Source organism: Cyprinus carpio, chromosome B22 (assembly GCF_018340385.1).
Source record: "Cyprinus carpio isolate SPL01 chromosome B22, ASM1834038v1, whole genome shotgun sequence".
In the NCBI taxonomy this organism is placed as follows: Eukaryota; Metazoa; Chordata; class Actinopteri; order Cypriniformes; family Cyprinidae; genus Cyprinus; species Cyprinus carpio.
Window position 1 is genome coordinate 17,768,793 of NC_056618.1, and position 18,190 is coordinate 17,786,982.

The window sequence follows — 18,190 nt, forward strand, 5'->3', positions numbered from 1 at the left end:
CGTTGAGGCTCTTTGCCCCTTTCTTGATTCCAAATGGCTGCAAAGTAGCGGATTCATCACATCCATGGGTGCAATCAGTTTCATTTCAGCTGAAGAGACAGACTTGCGAGAAACCACACTTGCATCACTAGAACTTGTTTGAGTAATATCAAGACAAAAACACACATAGTAGGTTAGTTGTTCCCAAAGACTTGCTTTTGGCTCGTGGACCCACTTTGCTTCCTGTCATTTTCAGGTTACCACCTTATTCAAGATTTATTTGTGGCATGTTTGCCTTTATTTCGATAGGATAGTAGAGATCCTAATGAAATGAAGGCAAACATGGCACAAATAAATCTTTAAAAAAAGTGGTAACCTGATTTTGTAAGGACTTTTTACTTGACATAAACACTTAAAATTGCTTTCTGTTGAAGTAGTTTTTTCTTTTACAAGTTATTATTTAGAAAATAATAATTAATAATAATAATTACTAATAATAACGTTATTGGGGAATAATCACATGCAGCACATAAAATGTATAAACAATAGCCTATATAGGCCGGATTGGATATCAGGAGCACCGGTCGGGTGGGCTGATGTTCCCAGCCAACATTTCTATATAGAGTCCATATGAGTTTAAAAAGGGGCTGAAAGATGGGCCCCATGTGGAATTGTTCCGCAAGTTCCATAATGGCCCCATGTTAATTGCCCAAGGATTGCACTTGCCACTTGGTGGGACCCAACTGGGCAACATGCACAAGACCCACCTCTGTCCCAGCTTTAACCCAACCTACATTTGAATGTGGGGCCCATGTGGGTTTGAACTGGGCTGAAAAATGGGCTAAATAGGGATTGTCCGGGGGTACCAAACAGCCCCATGTTAACTGCCCACATGGATTTCATATAGGATTGCATATTAGCCACTAGGTGGGACCCAACTGGGCAACATAGTGAAAGACCAACCTCGGCCCCAAACTGTCATGCCACTGGGGTTGAAATATGGATGCTGCCCTAGGCTGTCTGCATGCACTCACAGCCGGCCCACTCTTTTTATTTATTATTTTCTCGCAGCCTCGCAGAGTGCAGTCTGCAGGTTAATATAGGTTTGACAACCGTTCTGTATAATACGGAATTGTCCCGTATTTAAGGCATCAAAGAAGTGTCCCATATGAACTTGCAGTTTGTCCCTATTCACCAGGCATATATGGCATATGGCCCACCAGACACAATGAATAACAAAATCTCAATAGACAATTAAGCTTTTTTTTTTTTTTTTTTTGTGAACAATAGCATTTGAGGAAGACGGGCTTTAAGACCCTGCCACTGTATTATGCGACAGTAAAGGTTTAGGATTAACGGTGAAGAAAAAAAAAATAATACATTTCCACATAGACTTATCTATTTATATTAATATAATGTGCATTTTCTAGGGGTATATAATGATTGTATAACAACATAACTGTGTAACAAACCTATTGGCTTGAAATGAATGGGGCTATCAAATTTGTGTAAATCAAGTCTTTGCTCAAATATAGGAAGAGGGGCAATATTAATTGTCTAAAACTGGGGAAAGTTGCTGAGTTTAACAGGATGACAGAGGACTGTGAATTTACAAGATCTGAACCGCTTCCTGAACCCAGGCTGGACAAGCGAGGCTTCGGACGTCATCAGGGGACGTCATTGCTCTAAACGCGATATAAGCCTCGATACGCGCTTTCACTGAAAGCTGCCGGGATTTCTCCACACACGCTCCAAAAGCCTCGGCAACGGGGGGGGGTCGGCACAGACCGTAACACCACGACATCTCAGAAGAGCATTATTTCGACCTCCCTCTCGACACCGAATATCCCTTCAGTCGCGGCGCGCCGCATGTTAACACGGGCTTTCGTTTTACAGTTTAGGTTCAAGGACACGGAAATATACGCAAACGATTGTTCAGTGATGAAGCGCGGTAAACACAAACAACATGAACGGACATGACTGAGAAGAAGAGCCCAAAAACTTTATACAGAAAGAACCGATCAAGCGCCCCTAGCCTACAGGTAGACTATTACTGTATATGCCGGTATATTTCCGTCCAGGACTGTTACGAGAAAGGGCAGTGATTGTAAATGAGGTGTGCAGACAGACTTGTGTGTAATGTTATATCGCCAATATAAAACTTTAAGTATTTAAGACCCATAATTAAGATAACAATGATTGTGTATTATATCCGATGGTTAAAATGAATAAACTTTTTTTTATTTTAAATGTATTTATTTATTTAAGATTATTTTTATTTAAGATTATTCATATGCCTAAGATATTATGCCTTTTTTTAAAAAAAAGGGGGGGGGGGTGTACTTATAAATTCTTCACATATGCGATGTTCAAAGGACACATTATTTCTTTTTACATACTGCACATTGTTGCAGCACCCCTCTTTCCAACTTGTCAATTTGTAACGCTCAGTACCGCCCCTCCTTCCCTTCCGAAAAAAAAATTGATAATGCTGATTTGGCTTTTAGGTTCCTTTTTTTTTTATGTTTTTTTTTTTTTTTTTTTTTGAGATATTGTGTAATATATTTAAAAAGGCGGAGGAAAGAGGAGATGCACCATGTACCACTGGAATAAGTGTTAAATCCTTTTGTTCTAAAAAAAAAAAAAACAGACAGGCACAAAAAAATGGATGAAATGGGATGTAAGAAAAACTTTTATCCAGATTTTAACAATATTTTTCTTGTACATGTTTTCTGTCACAGAAAAACATCTGTCCACTCCTGTGGACATCATGCAACAATTGAGCCTATTGAGCCTATGTATAGAGATTCTGTCTCGTTTTGCATGTTTTATCAAAATTATGATACCATTTACACTTAGATTTATTGAACAGCAATAATAGTCTTCAGATTTTATAATTTATTTAAATGCTTATAGTCTATATTTATGTATTAGGTCATATAAAAGTGTAGGCATGTATACATGAATACTGTATGAGTGCATGTCTACGGCTACGTGCGCATTGATTGTTGTTCGAGTGTGTGGTGGGAGGGTGTGTGTGCTTGTGTTGTGGGTTGTATTTGTGCTCCCCTGTGTATGAATAGCCTACCACCAAAGAGTTATTGGCATGATTTTTCACTTAAATAAAAAAAAAATAATTTGTAAAAAAAAAAATATTACTTTGTGATTTAGTCATTCATGCATGAAAGGGTTTTAAAGTAAATGCTGTTCTTCTGAACTTCGATGCATTAAAGAATCCAGAAAAAAATATATGACATTTTCCATAATAATATTTATATCTGCATTTTTGATAAAATAGGCCTAAATGCAGCCTTGGTGAGCATGAAAGACTTAATTCAAAAACATTAAAAGTTTAAAAAACATTAAAAGATCCCAAACTAATGTATATGTCTGATTTTTGATTTCAAATATAAACATTTTATTTATGTATTTATTTTTGAAACAGATGGTAACAGCATTGAAACACAGTTTGGAAACATGGCACTGCATGACGACATTCCACAACACGCATCGCTCAGACAACCATCAATTCAAAATTCAGACCAGTATCTTCAAGATTTCAGAATTGACCAGAAAAACGGTGGCACAGTAGTTGCTCCAAACATACTAGGATCCACAAATAGCTGGTGATGTTACAGTGAACGTCAATGTGGTGAGTGTTTGATCATTAAAATACTGTATATTGTTCATTTGCTAAGTTGCTCATTTAGAAATGGCTTAAGGGTATATTCTTATATATGCTGTTTATAATGATTTGTATGTTTTTTTTTTTTTTTCAGCAACAGGTGCACCACTTTACCTCAGTAAACAACAATGGTAAAAGTTGTTGCTTAATAAAAAATGTTCATTCATAAGCGCAATACTTCTGTTAATCACATGGCTTTGCCCTGATTTTTAGAAACTCTTCGGAGCGTAAGGAATAAGATGAAATCAAGAATGATGAAGGACTCTGAGAGGATTTTGGAGGGAAGTGCACAACAATCAGTCTCTCTAAATAAGATCTACACTCAACTGTTCATCATCAATAATGAGTCGGACCCCATCAATAAAGAACACGAGATCTGGCAGATTGAGACGACCAATGATTTAAACACATCAGCGCAGACAGTCATAAACTACAATAATTTGAAATTCTTAAAACCACCCTTGGATGAAAATAGGACTATGAAAGATCGTTTTAACAAAAGGAATTGCTGGAATCGGGAAAAACAGTCACTGTGCAGAAGTTTGTCTATGACTGGGCAAGTGGAAAAAGCCACATCAGGATCTAGAGCTTGTTTTTCTGCTCCCATTCCGAGAGCTGAACTTGCGTGAGGGAGGGAGAAAACCAGAGTCTTTTTTGACCTGCTTTTGTGCCTTTTACCCAGGAATTCAAAGAGGCGAGGCCGATCTCTGACTGGATCTGTGATAGAAAAGTTCTCTGTTCATCTTATATGGTCTGGATGAGTATAAAAAAGTACTGAGCTTTCAAACCAGCATTTTGTCAGATGTTACTAAAGAAGCCCCGCTGGAGGTCCTCCTAGCAAACCTTCTAAGAGGAAAACTGGCTTCCATCCGCACCACCTGTGGATCACCAGCCGGCCTGTGGCAGCTGAACCTGAGCTTCCATCTGAGATCTTCAGACAGGGATATGTCACGCCAGATCAGAGGATTCACGGATGAACAAAAGAAGGAAGTACTTCACGAGGCAGTTTGAGGATCCGGATCTACACCCAAATAGTCACCTGTCACCTGAAGTCTCATAAGAGCCTGTGGATATTGTGCCACATACCTCTCTTTTGTTGGATTGCATAGCAGTTGTTCTGAAAACCATCATTAAAAGTCCAAATTCAAATAAAAAGTCCAAATAAGACATGGACATGCCCTCAAATCAGACAGAATGTATATCCACTATCTGCCTCATTCAGACTGGGTTAAGCCACAACAAATATCAAGGGAAAAATGTGTCACCAGAAGACGCTCTCATACAGTACAAAGGACTGATTAAGAAACTGGCAGCATTGGCATACTGGAAGCTGAAGGAACAGGAATGCCATCTTCAATAAAGAAGACTTGAGGAAATATAATATCACTCTTGATGAAGCTCTTCGATATCCTGGATCATTACCTGTGTCTCTGAGTGCAAGTTTGAATTTAAACAGAACTAAATTTTTCAGCTTGTCCATCTCAGTGTCCAGGAATTCTTTGCAGCCTTGTTTGTTTTTCATGAATTCTATCAGGAAACCAAGACTCCCTGGGATTAACTAAAGCGAAAAAAATGGGGCAAAATTTGTATGATTTTTTCTCAAAAGCGTGATTGATGTGGCAGTGGAAAAGTAAAAAATGAACCACTTGGATCTTTTTAAACTGTTTCCTCTTCGGAATTTCTTTGTGATTCCAGCAGACGTTTACTCGAAGGATTCCTGCCTCGATTGGAAGACAGTAGTTTAGAAGATCACAAAAAAGTGACCAAGTACATTAAATCTTTAAGGAGAAAAAGATCTGTCCCCCGAGAGATGCTTTAGTCTCGTTCGTTGCATCGTGGAGCTCAAAGACAGGTCTGTTTGCAGATGCCAGATCTTGAAAGCTCACGGACCACAAAGCCCCTCACACTGTTCCAGTGCACACTTCTGGCTTTCCATCATTTGTGATGTCAGATACAGACCATGATGAGTTTGTCCTCATGGAAATTCAACATCACTTTAGAAGGATTTCAGAGATTCTCTCCAGCCATTACATGCTTCAGAAAGGCTATGTAAGTATTATGAAAACATCTTCATACTGTATCATAAAATATTCCCAGATTTTATATGGAACATTTTTACATATTGACAGGTTCAAAGGAATGTGGCTTTACAGCGAAACACCTGTGAAATCCTGGTGCCTTTCCTGACCTCACCAAACTCTCACCTGACTCAGCTTGATCTGAGGCCACAATAGTTTGGGGACTGTCTGGTCTGCAGCAACTTTCTAGGGTCTTCTGTGATCCCAAATGCCAGATTTCAGATGCTGAACCTCAGCCACAATGACCTCCAAAGTCAGGACATTGAGTTCATCAAGGACATGCTTTCAGGAATCAAATGTGAGTCTGAAAATCCTGGACCTCAGTGACATAATCTAGAAGATGAAGGAGTAAAAAATCCTCTCTGCTGGGCTGGGCGGAGTGCTAAGTGTCATCTTGAAAGTTCTGAAGTAAGTAAAATTGAACTGCAAATATCAGGGTCCCGACAAGTGAGGATAAATAGATGTTGTGTAAGGACATTTATGGTAAGTTTTGAAAAGATGCTAAGGTGTTTTTGAAGAACGTAATTGTTGATTTTATAGTGTTGACATTTTTATTTAAAAAACATCAAATGTAATATTTGTTTGATGTTTTTCATGTTGTTGATAACTAATTGACTGTATCTGCAAAAAAAAAAAGATATTAACAAAGGCACTTGTTATCAATTAAAATAATCAACAACAAAGATGAAATATGTTATTTGATTTAGGCTGCATGTCACTAGTGACCATTATGCATTAAAATGTATAACTTGAATGCAAAGTAATTTGCTAAATGGGTAAATAAATGATATACAGAAACCAAGCTATGCTGCTTGGTTCCTGAAATATGCAAACAGGCAAATGTAATGAATGTCATTCCTTGGCCAGTTGATCTAAATAAAAATCTGATTTTGCCTTACAGACTCTCAGGCTGTCAGATTCAAGAAGGAGTTTTGAAGTTGCTGTCGTCTTTGAAAGAAACTCTGAGAGAACTGGACCTGCGGTATAATGACCTCGGAAACATTGTGGAAAAGAAAGTTTGTGCACTGAAGGATAAGCTTCCCTCACTGAGGTATTTAGCTTTTTTATCTGGTATGCGTTTCATGTGGAAGGTTGGTATGAACATCACTGGGATCCCATGAAACATGTTGTGAGGTGCTTTGAATTCTTCCTAGCATAAATCAGTGAATTGTTTCACTGTTGAAGTCCAGTATACTTCCCTTTTTACGCGACTTTTGATACAAGCAAGCGTAACTGTAGATTTGGAGCACTAATGTAAAGTTAAAAATGACGAATGCTTTGTCGAACACAGAGACCTATCCATTCATGTTTAAATGTGCTTCAATAAATGTGTGCAATGGTTTGATTCTTGTCTTAACATATTAACCCATACTAACGCTTACTCTAACTCTAACTAGAATTTACACTGCGGAGGAGTCCTCGCAACCACCAACCAGGACTGTAGCAAATGTGAGTTTTAAACATGGGTCACTTTATAAAGATTGGCAGGTTAAAATGTAGATAAATGTTTGTTTGTAGAGCACTGTAACTGCTTCAACCAATTTTTAACACCTTTTTCCATTTTCCATTCATTTGAAAGGTCTTGCATGGTGTGACAGATACAGTTATTGCAGTGCTAAATACTGTTTACCCCCCCCCCCCCCCCCCAAAAAAAAAAAACCCCCCCCCCCCCGCTCTAATTTACTGTTACATTACTTTTCATAAAAACCTGCCCTCATTAAAATAATGAAAGAATTACCCAACTGTTGTTTTAAAGTATGCCAGCATGTGACTTTCCCTGAAGTATTTTACAATCTTACACTCAATATGCTGCTTACGAAGCTATTGGTAGATATTTAAGTTGACATTTTCTGATAAATCTCTTTGTTTTTCGTATGCTGTCCACACTCTACACTTTGACTCCTCAGACAGCTACAACGAATACCTCTAATCTGAGGCGTGAGTGGACAACACACTAGCTGTTTGTAAAGAGAGAGGCAACAGCTTCCTGCTAATTGAGGAAAGATTTGACAAGTGCCAACCAGGTCCTGTGCTGCAGCCGCTGTCAGGACGTTGCTTCTTTACGGGTGGATGTGATCGGGACAGTGGTGCACATGGGTGTGGCCTGTAAAGGGAATCAGAGGAAAGGGTGCAAATGCACCGTGACGTCTGGGATACCATAAGATATCGTGGTTTTTAATGTTGCTCCGAAAACTGTATGTGTGGCCTCATGACAAAAAAACTGAATCACTAACTAACCGCTTTCAAACAGAGTCCACCAGAAACTTGGTGGTTTTGTTTCCTGTATTCGAGAGGCTGGTTTCTGTCTTTTCCTTCTATAAGTTGAGCCCAAGACTCAGCAGCCTGAAACTCTAATGCACATGTTTGACGTCAGAGTTTCCTCAGGAGCCAAGAACTTTTTACGCCTGGGCGTTCAGTATTCGGAAACAACAGCTCAGTCCGTTTAAGGCAAGCCAGTCACTATAACTATACCTTTTACAGTTACGAGTTTGTGCTCCAGAACATGAATGATGCCTCAAATTAGGAAGTGTGATTGATACAAGTATACACCTGGCAGACCTACTGAGAGAAGCCGTCTGGGAAAGCCAACATAGAAGAATCACGCAAGTGTTGAAACATGACTTCATCATCATTATTGTGCGCTTTATAAACACTAAACAACAGTTACTATAGCATTAGTTTGTGTTACATATCACTTAGATGTCTTTTAGTTTTGAATATCTCAGTGTAACTGCGGTTTTTCCATTTAATTCAAAAATAGAGTTTTATTAATTGGATTCTGATGCAGTTTCTCTGTACTAGGACTGCTTTTTAAATCTGGCAATCCCAAACCTATATGACTTAACTCTCTTCTGGGGAGTGCAATAAACAGAAGATACTTTAATTATGAACAAAAACATAAATTATGCTCATTGGCTTAATGGTTTTGCTTTTCCACCACACTCCTCTTTGTTTTCGAACTAGGGGTTGGCAACTTCAGAAAAGGAAAATAAGGGACAGAATTAAGGGACACCACACAGAGGCATATAATATATATATATATATATATATATATATAGGTAGATATATATATTATCATCTATATATAGTATATATATATATATATATATAATATATAGATATAAAGCCCAGGTAAGACGCATCTGATGTTGTCCTGTGGTTCAGAAGTGGCTTAACAAGAGGAAATACGACAACTTGTAGCCAAATTCCTTGACACTTCTGTAAGCCGTTGACTCCAGCAGCCTCAAGTCCATTCCCTTGTTGAAGTTCACATCAAATTCTTGTAGTCGCATTTTTGCTTGACAATCCGCATAAGGCTTGCGGTCTCGCTCGGTTGGTTGTGCATCTTTTCTCTCCACACTTCTTCCATCACAACGCACTGACAGCTGGCCAATCAACAGCACACCTCGCTTTTGCAGAGAGATGATTAGCATTGTGAAATCAACATGGGGCATAGCGGCGAAACAACAATGTACAGTACGTGAAATATAATGTGGTTTTTTTCAAAAACTTAAACTGCATCAACATATTTCATTACACAAAGCAGCAGTGTTGGTGGAGCGAGCGTGGTTTTGACATGAATTCCCACAGTTTTCACTAGCCTGTTGCCTATCTGTCAGAAAGCTGGTGACTCCACTGACAGATAGAGCTAGGAACAGAGAGCTGTGGTCATTTTGGTCTGGAGGGCTGTTTGGGATGATGGTGTTTGAACGCCGAACTAAAAGTCCACAAACAGGATCCTCACATAAGTCCTGTTGTTGTCGCAGATGTTGCAAATGATGAAGTGCAATCCCAGTTTGATTGCATCATCCACGTACCTGTTTGCATCGGTAAGCAAACTGCAGGGGTCGTCCGTAAGGGTCCAGTGATGTCCTTCAGATAAGCCAGAACCAGTTTTTTCAAATGACTTCATGACGAATAGACGTTAGAGCCACAGGTCGTAGTCGTTAAGTCCCTGTTTCTCTTGGGTTTCTTTGGAACGGGAACGGGATGATGGTGGAGCGTTTGAAGCAGGGAGACACTTCACAACAAGCTCCAGAGATCTGTGAAAAGATGGGGGCCAATTGGGTCAGCACATGTTTCTCAGACAGGATGGTGTAACACCATCTGGGCCTGGTGCTTTTCTTCTTTGGTTTTCTTCCTGAGACCTGGCGCACATCGTTTTTCACTGATTTAAAAAAGAGCAGTGGGCGGGGGGGTGTGGGTATTTGATGGAGAGTGTTAACGGTTGTGTAGGAGAGATGATCAGAAATGTATGTGGGGTGTTTCAAATCTACAATAAAACTCATTCAGGTCGTGTACAAGTCGTTTGATTTAGCTCATTGCAGGGGGATGGTGTTCTTGGTAGTTGGTAATTGCTCTCATCCTTGTCCATACGGAGTTGAGTCGTTGGAAGTAAACTGGTCTTCCAACTTTTTTGAGTAGGTCCTTTTAGCAGCTCTAATCTCTTTGTTCAGTGTGTTTCTGGGCCTGATTATACAAGACCTGTCCCCCATTTCTGTAGGCAAATCCTCTTGGCCTGACGAAGATGTCTGAGTTTTTGCTGTAAACCCATGGCTTATCGTTGTTGAATGTTAAATAAGTCCTGGTAGGAATACATATATCCTCACAAAAACTAAATATAGGATGTTACAGTCTCTGTGAGTTCGTCCAGATCGGTGGTAGCACCTTCAAAAACACTCCAATCAGTGAGGTCAAACCAGCTTGTAAATCCTGCTCTGTTTTGTTTGGTCCATCTCTTTACAGTCTTTACTACAGTTTTAGCAGATTTAAGTTTCTGCTTTAGGTTGGTATAAGATGAAACCATGACAGTGATCAGACAGGTCCCAAAGCTGCTCGTGGGGGACAGAGTGATGATGCACTCCTTTTATTGTGGTGTAACACCGTGAATCCAATATATTTACTGTCTCTTGTGGGACATGTAACCTGCTGCTGTATTTTTGGCAAGTTCACGGGAGAGATTGTCTTTTATTAAAGTCCCCAAGAATGATTAAACAGAGTCCGGTTTTGTTGTTTTTGTCTCTGTGATCTGGTCAGCGAGTTTCTGAGTTTATACATGTGTGTATTTTATTGTACCTTTTTTTATTATGTGTGTTGTTGTCTCATGTGTACTGGAAGCTTGTCACAATTCCTTGTTGTCTTGTATATTGCAACATACTTGTTGTCTAAAGCTCTTTCTGATTTATGGTATGATATGGTTGTGTTTAATATACGGTAGGCCTACTACAGAATGAAAATGCATATTTTTCAATTAAAGAGAACTTATATATGGACTGCTGACTGGTCGCTTTCGGGTGCTTGAATACGTCATTTGTCATTTTGTTTTTTAAGAATGATAGTTCAAGGTACAGAAAACGCGGAAGTTACTTAAGATGTAAATTTTTGTGGGTACTAGGCTGTGTTAGAGAAAGATGACTTTGCTTATTGATAACGTCTTCCCTCAGTAAACATACATGTTTTCTTGCGTGACTGGATGTTGGAATAGCGTTGTTTGCATTCGCTCAAACGATTTACTTAAGTCGAAACGCAGACGTTTAATCACCTTACCTCCGTTAGGCGCGAGCCGTCCTCGCCTGTGAAGCGGGAGCGAGCGACCATCCGGCGGAGGATTCCGCTTGGTCTTAAAACCTCCCTTGAACGGCTATGTTTCACAACGTCAAACACTGTGTCCAAAAAAAAAAAAAAAAAAAGATTAATTCTCAATTAAGAGGTTGTTATTAGTATGGTCTAGTGGTCATACGGCATATGCCCTTTAAATACGGGACAAACTGGCTTTTCCGTATAGCTTTATCCTTAAAGTCATCTTGTCCACCAGGAAAAGTACCATTTACCCAGTTTAACCCTAAAAAGTACTGTTTGTATTCAAACAGAAAGGGCGCCTATGTACAAACATCCAGTAAGGTGGCAATAGGAAATCTTGGAAAATGCTAACTTTAGCCTGATAGCACTGAAAGCGAACATCCCACCCTCCCTGCAATTTCTGTCCAAAGCCACAACCCCTGAACACATTTATGCTCACAGACCAGAATACCAGAGACAATATTACTACAATAGGCTACATCAGGCGGTTCCCGATTCCAGCCCATGTTCCGAAGTGAAGGAGTAGGGAGCAATGGAACAGTGTAGGGATCATATCAGAGATCACTGGAACACAGTTTCATTCACGTAGCTTGAGTTGTCCTCTGACTCGTGGGAGTGTTTAACTGCGAGACCATCTATAAGACTGTATAAAAACATGACTGCGGTAGTGTCCCGTGACATCACCCGTAGACTCCTTGAAGAGCGTTTTTCAAGCTCAAATGCCGCTGTCCCAAATGGCACAACTCCAGAATTGTGGACCTTCCTCATGAGTCCACACTTTGGTGACGTCATGTAGAGGTGCAGACCTATAGGCCGTTGGCATCGAGTCCACGAGGGTGCGTAAGAGGTATTTTTGGAACAGACCTCGATCGTCACGCCGGAAATAACAGTCTGGTTTGTTTTTTTGACAAACTGGATGCTGCAGGTTCGGGGAATATGCTGGCCTATGTTCCATTTGAACTAAGAGATTCCACAATTTTAACATAATAAACATGTGCGTGAGTTTTTCAGATGAATTTACAGGTTTAAATATAAATACTAGGTTTTCCATATGACTCAGTAAAGCCCTGCCCATTCCGGATTCTAGTTATTTAATGAATCGATAACGCGATCGTATTTAGTGCACACGCTATTGATATGGTTTGTGAGATATTCACGCACTGTCAGAAAAAATGTCTATATTTTGTATCACCTGTAGGTACCACACTGGTAAAATGTACACCCTAGGTCATACAAACCGTAATGATGCCTACACTTAATTATTTTTCTTCTCCCGCCATGTCCATCACTTGCTCTTGAGCAACATCAAATCCTCCCACCCGTTGTCTGATTGGCAGTTGTCCGCAAGGATCCCTGGGTTCGTTAAAGTGTGCTGCGGAGCACCTATCGCAAAAAAAAAAAAAAAAAACAAACTAGCTCGACGGCAGTATCAGCAGCGGCAATCCACCTGTCACTCAAGTGACCACGCCCTAACATTATGGCTAACTTTCAGGCCTTAATATGTTTAAACGGATTATTATCAAAAAAGTCACAAACACCCCTCACAGTTGTCATGAAGGGCAAAATAGTCTATATAGACCAAAATCAAATTGAACGCAGGCTGTGAAACATGTTTTTTTTTCTGCTTAGGCATTTTAACATGGGGATCTATAGGACTGACTCCCTTTTGCAGTCACCCCCCCCAGACCACGCGTCCAGTCTATGTCACTCTTTCCTTGTTGGCTGCACAGAGAAGCGCGAGTTGGCGCTCGTGAGAGACATGCAAAATATGTGCGCTAGCCCTGGAATTGGGAAGTGCTGGTCTACACATGTGTCATTAACCACAAGAAACCTTGATAAAGTATCCAATACCAGTAAGAGACCGGGTTGTTGATTGTTTGTCTCCCGTGTGAAAGAAGTGCACTTACGTCATCTTTTAGAAACTACAGTTTAACTACGTATCCTTTTATAACTACTACTAGGTTCCCGATTCCAGCCCATGTTCCGAAGTGAAGGGAGTAGGGAGCAATGAACAGTGTAGGGATCATATCAACTGGAACACAGTTCATTCACGTAGCTTGAGTTGGTCATCTGAACGTGGGAGTGTTAACTGCGAGACCATCTATAGACTGTATAAAAACATGACTGACGTAGTGTCCGTGACATCACCCGTAGACTCCTGAAGAGCGTTTTTAAAGCTCAAATGCCCTGTCCCAAATGGCACACTCCAGAATTGTGGACTTCCTCAGAGTCCACACTTTTGTGACGTCATGTAGTGCAGACCTATAGGGCCGTTGGCACGAGTCCACGAGGGTGCGTAAGAGGTATTTTTGGGACAGACTCGATCGTCACGCCGGAAATAACAGTCTGGTTGTTTTTTGACAGGAGCTGCAGGTTCGGGGAATATGCTGCCTATGTTCCATTTGAACTAAGATTACAATTTTAACATAATAAACATGTGCGTGAGTTTCAGATGAATTTACAGGTTTAAATATAAATACTAGGTTTACATATGACTCAGTAAAGCCCTGCCATTCGGTTCTATTTATTTAATGAATCATAACGCGATCGTATTATTGAACGCGCTATTAATATGTTTGAGATATCAACCACTGGTCGATGTCCATAATGTTTGTATAAACTGTAGGTAACAACTGGTAAAATGTACACCTAGGTCATAAAAACCGTAATGATGCCTACACTTAATGGCCCTCTTCTCAACCATGTATCATCAATTGCTCTTAAGGCAAATCTCCCCTCTACCCGTTGTCTGATTGGCATTTCTCAAGGATCCTGGAGTGCGTTAAAGTGTAGACCTGCACCCCTGGCTTCGTGACCCAGTGTCAGCGTGACAATCCACCTGTCCTCCAAGTGACCACGCCCTTAATTGTGCAGAACTTTGGGCTTAATATAATTTAAACGGATAAGTTATAAAAATTCACCCCCCCTCCCACAGTTGTCATGAAGAGGCAAAATTAGCTATATAGACCAAGGATGAGCCCGCACCGATCGTCTCCTCTGCTGCTCTCTTACCCCTCGAGCGCGGTTAGCATCTGCCTCGCGCCATCTCCTTCCCTCGGCCCTCTCTTCTATCCGCTCTCTGGGCGCCGCGCTCCAGCGGCTCTGCGCCCGTCGCGCCGGCAGGGCCGTGAGAGACATGCAAAACATGTGCGCGAGCCCTGGATTGGGAAGAGAGGGGCTACATCATGGTGGCATTAACCGCAAGAACCTTTAAAAGTACCTCCAATACCAGGAAGGAAGACCGGGTTTGTTGATGTTTGTCTCCCTTGTGGAAAAGAAGTGCACTTAAGTATACTTTTATAACTAATTGTAACTTAAGTATACTTTTATAACTACTACTAATGTAATGAAAAGCAATTAATGTGAACTAAAATACACTTTAATGTCCAGTTAACAATACACCAAGCGTGAATTTAAGGTAATGTCGACCCCATAATGCATAGTATTTGTATAATTTCAAATATCTTACAGTTTACATTACTTCATTGCAATTAGTGAATGAGTGATATTTTTGAACCATTACGCGGGACTTTATATATTTTCTATAAACTTTGCAAATATGGTAAATATGTATTCTGAATAAGCATTAATGTGAACTAAAAACTACTTTCAATGTAATATATCTCTGGCAATTGAATTTTAATATATTTAAATATAAAACAAAAAAAAAAAAAACTCTCTTAATTACCTAGTTTATAATAACTCAACCAAATAATGGAAACCCTCACATTTAGTGACACCATTCTCTAAACAAAACACAAAACGCTTTTTGCTGCTGCCCAAGAGGAAAAACCCAAAAACACTATACACTTTAAAACAACTCAATCCACTTATACAAGAGTCTGGATACAACAATAAAACCACGTACATACAAAGTACTAATCTCACCATTTCATAGAAAACATCATTCTGTAAGATGTAATAAACATGTTTCTCATTGGGGACCTCAAAATGTCCACAAGGTCACCATTTTTGGTATTACTATCCTTGTGTAGTCATTTGGTCCTCATAACGTATAAGATTACTAACACACAAACATACAAACAATTAATACAAAAATAAATAAATAAATAAATAAATCAAGAAAATTATAATTCCATGTAAAACAAATAAGACCTTATTGTAAAACATTACTAAAGTAGGTTACTTGTACCCCTGGTTTCACAGACAAGGCTTAAGACCAGTCCCAGACTAAAATATAATTCTGAGCCGTTTCAACTGAAAGAAAATTGCACTGACCGATCTTTAAAAATATATTTTTAGACACAATTGCAGTCCAAAGTTTATATACACCTAGCAGTATCTGCAAAATGTTAATAATTTAACCAGTAAGGGGGTGAGCGTAGAATCATTAAAAAATTGTAATTACTGCCCTGATGAAGCAGTATATACTGCAAGGTGTATGCAAACTTTTAACCATGACCACCACCTAAGAGATGAATTAACGCTACCTCAATCATCAGGGCAACATCAGAGTAGAAACATGTCGCTCAACCCGAAACCGTGAGAAAAACGCTAAGACCGGTTTGAGCCAACAGAACGCGGCCCCTGCAGTGTGCACAAGGTGATGAGTTTTTTTTTTTTTTTTTTTTGAGTGTCAATTGATAGAAAATGTAGGTGGACACCAGAACCACCAACCAAGCGTGTGTGTCAACCTCTTTCAAGTCGTGTAGCTCAGGTCACGTACGAAGCGCAGGATGGATTGACCCGCTGTCACGGGACGAGACTTTTTCACCTCCTGCCTGACGATGACAGTAATCGCCACCGCCAGCTTTCACAGTTCAGCTACCGCTTAAAGACACATTGTGAAATATAGGCTACACACACAAACGAATGTTCTGTGATGGAGCCCTGAACACAACCAACATGAAAGCATATGACTGAGAAGAAGAGCACTATATTACAGAAGAAAACCGGACAAACGCAAGTACAGGTAGGCTTATTAATGTAACCTACATACCGTATATGTAATGTATTTTGCCTGGTTTGACGTCACTTTTTACTTCCACGCACCCCATGCGAAGCCGGCCTTGTGTTCCCGGAGCGGCCAGTCGCTGGTCGGTCCCGAGAGAGATCGTGAGAGACAGCAAAAATGTGGCGAGCCCTGGAATGGGAAAGAGATGGGCTAACATATGTGTCACTTAAACAGCAAGACACCTAAAAGTACGCCAATCCAGGAAGGACGACCGGGTTGTTATGTTGTCTCCCGTGTGAAAAGAAGTGCCTTAAGTTAGACTTTTAATAATGTAACTTAAGTATACTTTATAAACTACTATAAGACTGAAAAGCAATTAATGTGAACTAAAATACACTTTAATGTCAGTTAAACAACACTAAGCGTGAATTTAATGTAATGTTTTTCGAACAATAAATGCTAGCTTTGTATTAATTTCAAAATAGATCCAGTTTAAACTTACTTCATTGCCAATTAGTTGAATGAGTGATATTCTTTTGAACACTTAGCGGGACTTTAAGTAATTTTATATATACTTTGAAAATAAAAAAATTTATGTAAATAGGTACTTCTGAATAAGCAAATTAATATGAAATAAAATATACTTCAATGTCACATATCTCTGGGCAATGAATTTTAATATATTTAAATATAAAAAAAAAAACAAACATCTCGTAATTACCTAGTTATATCAAACTCAAACACGAAAATGGAAAAACCCTCAATTATTGACAAAATCTCTAAAACAAGACACAAAAGCTTTTGCTGCTGCCCAAGCCAAACCTAAAACTATATCACATTTTAAAACCACTTCAAATAACTCTTATAGAAAGAGTCTGGGATACCCAATACAAAAATCACTTTACATACAAAAAAGTACCTAATCTCACCCATCAATAGGCAACATCATCTTCTGTAAGATGTATAAACCTGTTTCGCATGGGGACCTCAAAATTCCATAAAGGTAAAAAATTTATTGGTATTACTATTCCGTGTGTAGTCATTTTGTCCTCATAACGTATAAGAGTTACTAACACACAAACATCACATACAATTAATACAAAACTAAAATAAATAAATAACTAAATCAAGAAAATTATAATTCCATGTAAAACCCAAATAAGACCCTTATTGTAAAACAGTACTACAGTAGGTATACTTGTGACCCCTGGTTTCACACAGACAAGGCCTTAAGACCAGTCCCAGACGAAAATATAATTTAGTCAAGCCGTTTCAACTGAAAGAGAAAATTGCACTGACCGATTCTTTAAAATATTTTTAGGAACAACATTGCAGTCAACAGTTTATATACACCTAGCAGTAATTCTGCAAAATGTTAATAATTTAACCAGTAAGGGGGTCGAGAGGTAGAATCATTAAAACAAATTGTAATTACTGCCCTGATGAAGCAGAGTATATACTGCAAGTGTTATGCACACCTGTAACCACATCGGCCTCACCTAAGAGATGAATTAACGCGTACCATCAATCATCAGGCAAACATCGTAGTAGAAACATGTCGTTCAACACCGAAACCGGTAGAAAAACGTTGCGCACCGGTTTGAGCCAACAGAACGTGCCCCTGTAGTGTGCACAAGGTGATGAGTTTTTTTTTTTTTTGTTTGAGTGCATTGGATAGAAATGTAGGTAGGCGGACACTTGAATCCACCAATCAAAGCCGGTGTGTCAAACCTCTCTTTCAAGTCGTGTAGCTCAGGTCACGGACGGCGCAGATGGATTGACCGCTGTCACGGCCGAGACTTTTTTCGACCTCCCCGCTCGTATCGTTGACAGTCAAACGCGCCCTGTTAACGGCGCTTTCGTTGTCACAGTTCAGCTACCCGTTAAAGACACAGAAAGATAGGCTACACACAACCGAATGTTCTGTGATGGAGCCCGTGAAACACAATCAAC

At 39.6% G+C, this 18,190-nt stretch overlaps 1 pseudogene; it reads left to right on the forward strand.

Moving 5' to 3' along the window:
- Positions 1-3,318: 3,318 nt before the first annotated feature.
- Positions 3,319-8,266, forward strand: LOC122141632 (annotated as a pseudogene).
- Positions 8,267-18,190: the final 9,924 nt, after the last annotated feature.